Below are 13,102 nucleotides of genomic sequence, written 5' to 3' on the forward strand. Positions count from 1 at the left end.
TGAGCAGCTGCGGTGAAGGGCAGGGGCAGACACAGGCTGTCCCTCACACAGGCAGCTGCCTGGGGCAGCAAAAGTGTTTCTTGACTGCGGGTTGTACCGGCGGCTGCAGCCTGAAGAGAAGAACCAACCATTCTCAACTTGCCTCCACCACACATGCCGTCACGCCGGATCTGAACGGGACCGGCTGCATCGTGAAGCTCCTTGTGGGGCGTGCTGAGAGAGTAAAGCAGGAGCAAAGAGTTCTCATTTCACCTTCCCATCTCGACCGTGGCAGAAGGACAGTGAGGCTGCAGCAACATCTGGCCGAGTCCATCCCCAGGTTTTCCATATAAATATATATGTTGCAGCTGGTATAAATTGCAGCAGACCTGTGTCAGGTTCCTTCTGCGAGCCCCATGAAGTACTGCGCCTTGCAACTGAACTGTGTCGTCAGCCGAAGACACCTTCCCTGGGAGGGGAGGCGAGGAAAGGAAAAAAGAAAAAAAAAAAAGGGAAAGCTTCAGGTCAAACGATTGATTACAGTTTTGAATTACAGGGGGCTATTGATTTTTCATTAAACACCATGTACTGCTGTAAAGCGGAAAAAAAGTAATTCATTGATCAGAGCCGTGGGCCATGTTCACTTATTGGCTTCCTGCCACATCCCATTATTCCCAGTTCTAAATGTATATTGAAGTCAGTTCATTCTAATCATTGCCTCCTGTCACCAGAAATGTCTCTCAGTAACTATTAGTTTAATCACCCCTTTCTTACAATGGTAATGAGTGATAATATCCAGCATTATGGCAGATCCATGAATATTATTCATTGTATTACAGCGTTGCATTTCACAACGCTATAGTTAAGGGTCTGTCAGCATTTCCATTACAAAGCCCCCAGGCCTGGGACTTTATAAATCACTCCTAAAAATTTGCTGCTGGCAGAAATAAGGAGCCGAGGGTGTCTTGGTTCTGGAGAGAATATTGTTGGAACTGCTCTCTGCAAAATCTTTCTGGCCACAGTTTAGCTGCATTGAGTGCGTGCTGGAAAGCGAAGAAAAAAAGGGGGAGAAAGAAGAGGAACTTTGCCAGCTCAAGCTGCTTTTTCCAATTGATTAAAATGCCATCATTTCAAAAACAGGCTGATCTTGCTGTTACATTGGACGGCAATTCAGGAGACAGGCATTCTCTTCCTAAAGCTGCACACACAGACAACACTACCACACTATCTTGCTGACAGTGACACTTTAAATTTAAGAATGTCTCATCTGAAACCTTTTGACTTCCACAGTATGCTTTTCTCTGTAGTGGCTGCTGGCTTCCATGTTTGATAGTCTGCCTTTTGAGAGAGCTGCTTGCTGTAGGGCCAAGCGTTGAAACCTCAGATTGTACATGGCACCTGCTTGGGTAAAAGCTCAGCCTGCGGACAACGGCAGGTACAGTTTTACTAAAAGGTTTGTATCTGATTCCAGAATCCAGCCTGGAGGTTTAGTGGGAAGCTGGTCAAATCTGGGGTTTACATCCACACCTACTGGAAACCTTTCTCTTTCCAGTGGCAAGCCATAAAGTTGTCACTGGAAGTATATGCCCTAAAACTGGCAGCAGGCACTGACCCATTGTTTTCAAAACTTTGAGCTGATTAAGATTTGCTGGGATGAACAGTTGCTTTTACGCTTTCATCAAGCAAGAGGAGGAAAAGAAGATATTGCAGGACCATAAACTGTGCTGCGATGACAGAAGAGAAACAAACGAAGCAAACACAAATCGACTCCCAACTGCTTCCACCAGCACAGAACCAGGGCTGAAACACACAACGGTGATCATAGGGACTATTATTATAAAAACGCCCAGGAGATCATCTTTTTTAAATGCTTCCTTCTGCACTAAAAAACAAAACAAAACAGAAACAAAAACAAGGAAACAAAAAAAACCCCAAACACAAAACCCCCAAAAAGTTGACACTTGAAAGGAGTCAACGAGAACAAGAAGAAACAAGCAATATCAAGTGGCCACGCATTCTTAGGCTACTTGAGGACTTTTTACCCTTGTCGAATTTGCCCTAGTTTTCCAGATGCCAAAAGTGTCTCTGATACTCAAGAGCACGTACTTTAACTTTGCACTAGCCATCTGAAGGAGAGAGTAAACTTACCATGTTCTGTAGGGAGCCCAAAACAGATAACACAACAAACAACACACAAGCACTTGTGCCCAGGGTAATAAATTTAAGACAAATTTATTTACTCCACTATGTCAAAGCATTTAGAAAAAAGAGATCCATTATAGGAGAAAATACGGAAACAAAACAGATGAGCATCAAACCATAATGTAGCCTTACGCTAACTAGGTAGAATTAATATAGGATAGACCATCTTCCAGCATCCACACAGTGATGGTGGTGTCAGTAATGACTTTATCTGCCACTGTGTAGGTCTGCTCCAAGCCACTGAGTCCAGTCTCAAACTCTTACAGTGCTGGAAGAAATTATGGACAGCTCAAGTCCCTGCACAAGACTGACAGACAAAAAGGACTGAAGAGTGCCACCTCGCCCACTCAAGGAGAAGGGGACCCCTGTGGGCGAAAACATTAGCGTGAGACCCCCGAGGCAGTTCTCCTTTTCAGCAGGGGTCTTTGGGCCCTCCAACCCCGCTGGAAAGCAAGTTCCAGCTACAGGCAGAAAAATGGTAATTCATTTACTTACTCATGTTTTCTTGCATGAAGTGTCTTTTGCAATGTGTTCCAATACATTGCCTCTCCCTGAAGCCAACCTCCTGCTGAAGCTCTTCACAGTTTGTTGCGAAGGAGAAGACGAAGCCTGCTAATTCCTGCTTTTGAGTCCAGAGCCTGTACTTGAGAGGTCAAGCAGGGCTCAGAGTGACCATCTGGCCAGAAAAGAAACAGCAAATTCCAGCCACAAACTTGCTTTTGTACAATGGGGCTCTGCAGAGATAGAAAGAAGGGCCCTACACGCGATGCAGCAGAGGAGGTGGTGGCCACTGTTAATAAAGTCTAGAGAGGAAAAGAGCTACTGGGTGGTGATATCCACTGTGATTCTGTGATAATCACTGTGATTCTGTGATAGTGTGTGGGACTAAGGTAGAGGCTGACTGCAGGGCAGCCAGTAATCAGCCTAAAGGCATCAGGTGCAGCCCAGAGGGAGCTCTCGATTCTCAGAGCACACTGCAAGGATAAACAGCACTTCTTACCAGACGTGCACAAAAGAGCAGCTTATCTATGTCAGGTAGTTATATGGCTCCTATTATCAAGTGAGCGCTTTGCAATCTTTGCTGTGTTTATCATCACAACACCCCGATGAGGGAGGAAAGCACAATTCTCACAGACGGGAGCAGGTTCACCTGGGTACACTTCGAGCATGGCAGGGAAAATAGCATCGGTGAAGCTGAAGACAGCAGGACTCGGACTGTCAAAGACACTTCGGCCTCTACATCCCACAGAAAACTACATGGAAGCCAATGTGCAAACATGTCTGAGGATTTTGACCTAAGTGACTAACCCAAGCTCACACAAGGCGACTGCAGCAGAGCAGGAGACCTACCTCCAATGTTCTCAGGGAAATCTTACTTTCATTCCTGCTAAGACAAATACAGCCACTGTGGACAGGAGCACGGTGCATTTCCATGGCATTCACCTACCCTTACAAGAAGTTAGAGAGAGAGAGATCAAAGCTGTTATTTTGGCTGCCTGAGCATTCCTCGTCTTCCAGAAAACACCACGCCTGCAGCAGCCAGGTCGTTTAAAATGGATTTGTTGATGCTATTAAATCTACACGTTAGGAATGAAGCCCTTACTGGCAAGACCTGGTTTTAGCTCTAATGTCCTTACCTTGCGCCAGATAAACAGTGTTGATGTCACATACTTGCAAAGGACAGAAATCCTCCGCAGAGCTGCATCCAAGAGCCCTTCTCCCATGCCAGTATGTAGCACACATCTTGGGGTAATAAAGCCTTCATTTCATGCTTCAGCACACCTGATCTAAGGCTCAGATTCAGCAACAGATTCAGTGACAGCTCCGATTCAACAACAGCTCCCACTTAGCTTCGCTATGAATGCCCCTATATTTTATTCACATTTTAAACTTTTGACCCAGTTTCCCATGAGAAAAAGAAAACAAAAAACATCCAGACTCTGTACCTTCCACTTCTCCAGTAACTTTTGCGCATACCAGTCTACTGTAACCAAATCTGAAAGAGCACTGACAGACGCCCTTTTAAGACAGTTGAACTCCTGCAAGTGTCATGAAAATAGGCGGCTGGCTGGAGAGAACAAACATTTTACTTCAATGGCAATTTATACCACATCTTCAGAGTTGACCCCTTCTCTGACTCTCTCAAGCTAGCTGTTTCTTCCTGAGCGTCTCGTCATCAGTCCGTGCCATCGGTCTATCAGAGACCGAGAGGATGCAGAGCACCGTGAAATATGTGTGTGCTTGGCAAAAGCATAGCCTAAATAGTTACAGTGCTGTAAATATAAAGTAAACAGCTGCTGTACCTTACAGTTCAAGGTAAGACAGAATAGCCGATGTAAATTGTACCAGCGTGCTATCAACATAAAACAACAGGGAGCAATATATTACTGCGAGCCCCAAGCACTTCACATCTGTCTTGACACCATCGTAAGTTTGACACCCATCAGTTCAAAAGATAAAAAACAGCTTGTGAAGGGAATCGTTTTGGCCCGCGTCAGAGAGCTCGCCCCTACGACAGCGCAGGAACACAGTACTCTCTGTTCGCGCAGCGTTACAGGATTCAGGCAATGAAGCACGAGGCAAATATGCTGATGTGTTCTACAGGAAAATACCTGTCAAGATAAGTCTCGGTCCAGCTGGGTGCTTATGCTGGCATATAACCTCAAGCGCCGATTTGAAGAGAGCTGCTTGCAATCTTAAAGTTATGCACATACTTATGCTGTATCCATATACTAGGGCATGCTAAAACAGGATCGACCAGACGCTACCTCGCTGCAGCATTTCAAACAGACTAAATGATATTCCTTGCCTGAGCCAGCCTGGGAATCCAGTCTTCACTTCACCACAAATTTCACCATGCCCATTACCAACTCCTCTGAGTTAAAAACATCGCCTCCTCCCTCCTGATGGGAAGGCTGCTGACTTCCCAACAACACAAAGCTTGATTAGATTATGTATTATTTTAAAGCCAGCAAATATGTGCACCCATGAAATAGGGTGGAATACGGAAGGCTCACGTGATAATCGGACACTGAAAATGAGTGACACAAGCCATAGTCAATACCGGCTCTCCTGATCCAAGCCTCTTCTGATCTTAGCATTGCTTGGAAGAGAAGATAAAAATAAATCACTCCATATATTATGTCCTGATTTTTTTATGGGGCTTTGACCTGACAGAAGCCCTTTGCTTTCAGCTATTCCTCACCTTAAAGCCCCAAAACTTTTCCCCCATTCTGCTGTGACAAAATCCTTCTGCTCAGGTTTAACTCAAGGTACCTGCGTGATTCTGTTGAGGTCGTTGGTGGCATTTGCATGCTGAGAGAGAGATGTTGCTAGTAAAAGAGGACAGGAGACACACGGGCACTCAGCTCCCCTTCCAACACGTCCCTGAGCAGAGCGCTTGCCTGTGTCTGGGAGCCAGGAAGGACTTCGGGATCCCTGGGTTCGGAGGGACCCAACAAGACTGCATGCCTTCAAGTTAGAGCTTCAGGGCTTTGTGGGATACCATTTAAATTGGTTCAAAGAACTCAGGTTGTATGTTAGCAGAGCACACCATCACAGGCCCAGCCTCAAGCCCACGAGCCATCCCGCTATAGGCTGGCACACGTCTAAGCAGCTGGGTGAATCATGAGCTGAGATCACAACAGCTGGAGAACAAGTTGTGACTATGGTCACAACTTCTCTGTACTCAATCTCCAATGGCACCATCTATTCTGGACACCATTAGGAGGGTTATTGATTTTCACAGATAATCCCAGTTGCCTTAGTTGGATTCAAACCTTCAGACAGCGACTTACCCCTAGGGAACGAATGGAGCAGAAGCGGAGCAGAGCCAGGCACAGCAGGCATTTGTGACTGTTAGTGAGCACTGAATATTGCCAACCATTATAAAACACAGGAAAATAGCAAGCAAGGCTTTAGCCAGTTTAGATAATCCTGCAGGGAATACTACCAATAGAAACTAATACATATGCAAGCAATAGCAAGCTGCCTGGGAAACTGAGCATTTTGCCTTGTGTGTCAGATAAAATGCAACACTTAAATTGCCTTTGGTCCAGCATTAAGTGTATTATTTAACATACATATATCCCCAAAAGATCCACACAGATCTTATCCTCTTTTGTTCAAAGTTTTAGCACAGGAGGGCAATGTTATGCTTGTGGTCTGAATTAAGAGCGACTGGTTTTGCTCGTCTGGAAACAGTCCAGATCTCTCCCTAAGTACCTGGGAGCAGAATTTGCCCATGTGGAGACATCTCCCAGCCCGGATGGTGACAGCAGTCACTTGTGATTTCTTAGGAATACTCAGAGCTTCTCTGTTTAACCATCCAGTGTTGTACTCGCATTGTCCTAGGCCAGCTCGCTCACCCGATCTTGCTGTTGGTGTAAACTCAATATGTCTCTCTTTCTGCAATCCCTTCCTCCTCTTCTAGGAGGGCCGTACCGCTCTCCATTGTGCGAACCTGCTGCATATGTTTGTAAAACACTCATGTCCCAGAGAAAGGGAAAGGGTGAGAGCCCGCACACAACATAATAGCATCGCTATGCCAAGAACAAAGCATCCCCAAAGGGGGGTGGTCGGCAGTACAAGTGGCTATCAGAAAGTCAGTGCAAAATTCAAGAGGCTGAGCACTTTCAATTACGATTCAAATCTGCCATTTAGTTCATCATGTTTATTTAGGCATTAAAAGCAATTTTCCAAGCACTTGTCTGTCACATTTAGACACAATGGGCTAGCCTGTAATTAGGAAGTATATGACCTCACTGGCTTTAATTGGGAGAAGCCTGCATCCAACCCGTTTACCAGATGATAGAAGGCAACTGGCATTAGAAGGGAAGTTCGGTGTCAGCTGGTAGATCGTGCACAATACCTGCTATAATGGCCCCCAATTCGTCATCACCCCCTCTACCATCAGGACTTTGTCAACGGTTTGCTCATCAATTTGCTTGTGTACTAACACAAGAGATCAGGAGGCAGATAATGCATCATAGAGAATGATAACAGACAAGGAAAACAAAAAAAAAAGAAGGGAAAAAACCCAGGAATGGCAATTTGTGCTTTGGCAAGGGAGCAGGGCAGGCACAGGGCCAAAGTCAGGTTTAGCCTAAGTGGCTATAACTCTGCTAACTTTACACCTGCTTAGGTTAGGCCAGAACTTAGCCCATACTACCCAGCAGGGCATGCTGTAGCTTCATGTAGAGGAAGGAAAAAATATTTTAAGACTGAAACACCCCAGAAAGAGGCAACAATAAGGGGAAGTCCATTTGCTGTAGGAAAATGAAGCTAAGAACTCTAAATTCTGCTATATGCATCCTACTGCACAGAAAGTACAATTTTGGCTTGGTTAAGAGCGGGCAGACACACCTCTGTACCTCCACTGCACCGCTCCCGACTGCTGGACAGGCCACATAACTGTGCCCCATCCCAGACACCGCTTCTCAGAGACAAACACAGAATCAGTAGTTCCAAACAGACCATCACCCTCCAAAGGGATCTATGCTCAGGCCCAAGAAATCCTGCCGACTGATTTTTTCAAAACAGGGAGGAGAGAGGGGAAAAGCTATTGTGTATAAACTACATGTAAATTCCCCCCCCCCCCGCCCCGTGATCGCAACAGAAATTGCAGCTCTGCTACATTAAGGCTTGGACAAGTTCAAGAGACAGGGGCAAAGAACATGCAAAACAAGCATTAGAGAGAAGAGAGGCTCATGTTCACTTCGTTACCAAGCATCTCTGTTCATTAAAATCACATCCTCTACATTCCAGGCCTGACTGGCCAGCTGAATTTGCTGGAAGAAGGATACAAAGATTTCCACGCCTTTAAAAACAGGTCAGTCACCGCATATGTTTCTGTTGACTATACTGCTTCACCTCGATGAAAAAATCAGCTCCACTCCCTCCACTATAAGCAGCCTCTCTCTTCAGATAACAACATCGTATCACCAGGAAAGAAGCAGAAAACGTGAAAATCCAGAATCTTCAAGCCTCAGAAATTTCCAATATTAAAAAAAATGTATATATACAAATAGCAAGATAGATAAATAAGGAAGATCTTGCGCTGGGAGTATGCAATAGACCACCCGACCAGGATGAGGAGACAGATGAAGTATTTATTCTATAAGCGGCTGGCTGAAGTCTCGCAATCGCCAGCTCTTGTTCTGGTTGGGGACTTCAACCTGCCGGGTATCTGCTGGAAATACAACACAGCAGAGAGCAGGCAGGCTAGGAGGTTCCTCGAGTGCATGGAAGTGAACTTCCTGACACAACTGGTAGGTGAGCCTACCAGGGGAGGTGCCTCGCTAGACCTACTGTTCACAAACAGAGAAGGACTAGTGGGAGATGTGGTGGTCGGAGGTCATCTTGGGTTTAGTGATCGTGAAATGGTCAAGTTTTCAAGTCGTAGCGATATAAGGAGGTGGGGTTAGCAAATCCTCCACCTTGGGCTTCTGGAGGTCGGACTTTAGCCTGTTCAGAACACTGGCTGAGAGAGTCGCCTGGGAGATAGTCCTGAAGAGCAAACGGGTTCAGGAAGGCTGGATGCTCTTCAAGAAGGAAATCTTAAAGGCCCAGGAGCAGGCTGTCCCCAAGTGTCACAAGTCTAAAGGGCGAGGAAAATGGCCGGCCTGGATGAACAAGGAACTTTTGATGGGACTTTGGAATAAAAGGCGGGTTTACCACCTTTGGAAGAAGGGACAGGGAACTCAGGAGGAGTACGGAGATCTCGTTAGGTTATACAGAGAGAAAATTAGGAAGGCAAAAGCCCAGCTGGAGCTCAACTTGGCCACTAACATTAAGGACAACAAAAAAAGTTTTTATAAACACGTCGACAAAAAGAGAGCCAGGGAGAATCTCCATCCCTTACTGGATGTGGGGGGGAAAGTTGCAACCAAGGACGAGGAGAAGGCTGAGATACTGAATGCCTTCTTTGCCTCCGTCTTCAATAGTCAGACCAGCTATCCCCACAGTGCTCAGCCTCCTGAGCTGGAAGATAAGGATGGAGAGCAGAACAACCCACCCATAATCCAGGAGGAAGTAGTCAATGATCTGCTTCTGCACCTAGACGCGCATAAGTTTATGGGACTGGATGGGATTCACCCAAGAGTACTCAGGGAGCTGGCGGGAGAGCTCACCAAGCCCCTCTCCATCATTTATCAACAATCCTGGTCAACAGGGCAGGTGCCAGATGACTGGAGGGTGGCTAACGTGACGCCTATTTACAAGAAGGGTCGGAAGGAGGATCCGGGAAACTACAGGCCTGTCAGCCTGACCTCAGTACCAGGAAGGATCATCTTAAGTGAGCTCTCACGGCAAGTGCAGGGCAGCCAAGGGATCAGGGCCAGCCAGCATGGGTTTAGGAAAGGGAGGTCCTGCTTAACCAACCCGATATCTTTCTATGACCATGTGACCTGCCTTCTGGACGCAGGGAAGGCTGTGGACATTGTCTATCTGCATTTTAGTAAGGCCTTTGACACCATCCCCCACAGCGTTCTCCTGGAGAAGCTGGTGAATCATGGCATAGACAAGTGTACTCTTCACTGGGTAGAAAACTGGCTAGATGGCCATGCCCAGAGAGTTGGGATTAATGGGGTGAAATCCTCTTGGCGGCTGGTCACCAGTGGTGTCCCTTAGGGCTCAGTTTTGGGGCCGGTTTTGTTTAATATCTTTATCAATGATCTGGATGAGGGGATTGAGTGCACCCTCGGTAAGTTTGCAGATGACACCAAACTAGGTGGGAGTGTTGATCTGCTGGAGGGTAGGAAGGCTCTCCGGAGGGACCTGGACAGGCTGGATCCATGGGCCAAGGCCAACCATATGAGGTTTAATAAGGCCAAGTGCCGGGTCCTGCATTTCGGTCACAACAACCCCAAGCGACGCTTCAGGCTTGGGGAAGAGTGGCTGGAAAGCTGCCCGGCAGAAAAGGACCTGGGGGTGCTGACGTAAGCCAGCAGTGTGCCCAGGTGGCCAAGAAGGTCAACAGCATTCCGTCTTGTATCAGGAATAGCGTGGCCAGCAGGAGCAGGGAAGTGATGGTGCCTCTGTACCCGGCACTGGTGAGGCCTCACCTCAAGTGCTGTGTTCAGTTCTGGGCCCCTCTGTACAAGAGGGACATTGAGGTGCTGGAGCGTGTCCAGAGGAGAGCGACCTGGCTGGTGGGGGGTCTGGAGACCAGGTCATATGAGGAGAGGCTGAGGGAGCTGGGCATGTTTAGCTTGGAGAAGAGGAGGCTGAGGGGAGACCTCATTGCCCTCTACAACTCCCTGAAAGGAGGTTGGAGAGAGGTGGGTGTTGGCCTCTTCTCCCAGGTGAATAATGACAGGACCAGAGGAAATGGTCTGAAGTTGCAGCAGGGGAGGTTTAGATTAGATGTTAGGAAGAATGACTTTACTGAAAGAGTGGTCAGGCACTGCGACAGCCTGCCCAGGGAGGGGGTTGAGTCACCATCCCTAGAGGTGTTTAAGAAACGTCTAGATGTGGCACTTCAGGGCATGCTCTAGTGGCAGAGATTGTAGGGGTTTTTCTGTGCATGTGTGGTTGGACTCAATGATCTCAAAGGTCCTTTCCAACCAAGAAGATTCTATGATGCTATAAACAGATAGATAGATTAATAGGTTTTTACCTTGATTTAGGATAAAAAGCTAAGATCTCGGAGCATTTTCCAGAACAAAATACTTGATTCCATTGTTTATCAAGAAGTAACATGTTGTAAACAATGGAATAAACTAACCAAACACAATTCAATCGCTCCCCACAGAAGTTGCTGTGAGTCAGGCGGACTCCTTCCATTGTTAAGAATGTGACTTTATGCCAGCCCTCACAAGACTGAGTGCGCATCTAAACAACTTGAAAAATCCACACCAGCTCCGCTGTGCAAGCTGGGACATTCCTCAAGAGCGACTTGGGGGAAGCAGAAGACGTAAGAATGGGAGATAGAACCAGCTACGATAAAGCTCGCTTGGATACTCCTCTGCATGAAGTGAATTAAACAGACATCTGACAGCCATATATGGGGCTTTTCAGCCTCGGACATTGAGCACTGAAACCCTGTAAAATGTAAATGACGTGAAAGAAGTCCTGCAGCATTCCCAGTCCAGCTCCTGTTTCTGCCGAGCATCCCCCAAGGGGTAGGACATTTCAAACCATACACCAGCCAAAACGTTCTCACTTGTAAAACCAGCCAAAGGTCTTCCTGTTAACACAGCTTTGTGGTGCAGCCGCAGTAGTTCCCCCTCTAACTCAGCAATCGGGAAGAGTGAGCAAGCATTCTCTCACCATTTTCCGAGAGGAGGGGAACCAGCCTCCCGTCCCCCTGGCAAATGCAAGGAAACCTTCAGGTGCCAAGAGAAGCCTAACCTGTGATGCTGGAAGTCAAGGGGAGAGGTGAGCTCAGGAGGGGAACACACTGCAAAGTTGGAGGTATTGTCAGCTCCTGCTGATCCCTGCTGTTTCACAGGAAAGCTGAGTAAGCGGCTGGTCCCGAGGGACTCGGTAGCCCCATCATTTGGCTATGCTTGTGCAGCTCCTGGACGTTGGGGATGTAAGCCAAAGACCATTCCAAACCAGGGTGACAGGAAACAGGGTGCATCTGTGTACAGGCTTTGCCTTTCACTCTTTTCTTGGGTTCAGACCCTCTGTCCTGCCCAGACCTTCGTTTTGAAGAAATTGTTATAATTCCACTGGCCATACTTGCAGAGGATTTACTTCAGAGAAGGAACACTTCTTAGATGCTGATCAGACGTTATCGGGGCAGGGGAAATGTTACATGCCTAATGTAGTTATTCTGGCACCTCAGTCTCCTGCTCTGCATAGTTTGGGTAGCCCTTCAGCACAATGGCAAGACTCAGACTTTACAGAGATTTTGCAAGGGAGGGCAGAATATTTATAAAAATATTTTTGCTTCTGCTCAGGCTGACATATATGAACGGTTAGCATTGTTTCTTATTAAAAAAAACAATCGCCATAGGTGATACGCATCTGCTGCTAATCACTAAGTGACCCACTAGAAGCTGCTTGTGGTGAACTCCAGCACAATGACAGAAAAGGTTCGCAGAGATACAGGATAATCGTGCTTTGTCATTACTCGGGAGTATAGCATGCAAATGGGTGAGCTGGTAGAAAGAAATCACTAGCTTCTAATAGGAAAATCCTGTAAAAGAACAACTGCATTCCCAGCAGATTTCCACCTTTATTTTTTTAAATCTGTCAAACCTGCTAACTGCTTGGTCTTCGTGGCTGACATATTTTACGGGGGCATTTGAGAACATAAGCACAGTGAGACAACCATTCAGGCACAAGGAAATGCACTGGGTAGGTAGAAATAAAGGATAAAGCCACTCAGCTCTCCCACGTAACTAGTCCGACTTCTATTCTTAGCACAATTCATGAGCTTTAACACCAAGAAATTGGCCTCCTAAGAGACAGCGAAGCATGCGCAAGGCCTCTTCCTTCCTTCCGTTCCCAGTTCCCTCATTCATGCCTACGCTAAAATAACCTGCTTCTCCACGTGGTTTCTCTTGATTGCTGTCTCCTCTTGGCCTTCTTCAGTTTTCCTCTGGCATCCCGGCTCATCGAGTTTGTCCCATACTCCTGTCCCCAGCACCCGTGGGGTCCGTCTGAAGGACCCGACAAAGAGGGAGAACCAAACTGGTTACTACAGCGTGCGCGATTTGTATTCAGAGCACAACTTGGGGACAGACCCCAGCCTCCAGCCACAGCTTCAGGGTATAACGCTGGGCCAATAAGGGAGAGAGAAGCTGCCTGCTTACTGTTTCCAGCAGACATAAAACATGATTCCCAATGTGTGCTCACAGTAAAGAGGGGCTCGGGGGGTGGAATTAATAGCCATCGAGCATATCGTGTACTAGATTGATGGGTTAAATAAGTAACAACAAAAAAAAGCATGCCGAGCAAACAGAGGGGGAGG

Source organism: Rissa tridactyla, chromosome 5 (genome assembly GCF_028500815.1).
Source record: "Rissa tridactyla isolate bRisTri1 chromosome 5, bRisTri1.patW.cur.20221130, whole genome shotgun sequence".
In the NCBI taxonomy this organism is placed as follows: domain Eukaryota; kingdom Metazoa; phylum Chordata; class Aves; order Charadriiformes; family Laridae; genus Rissa; species Rissa tridactyla.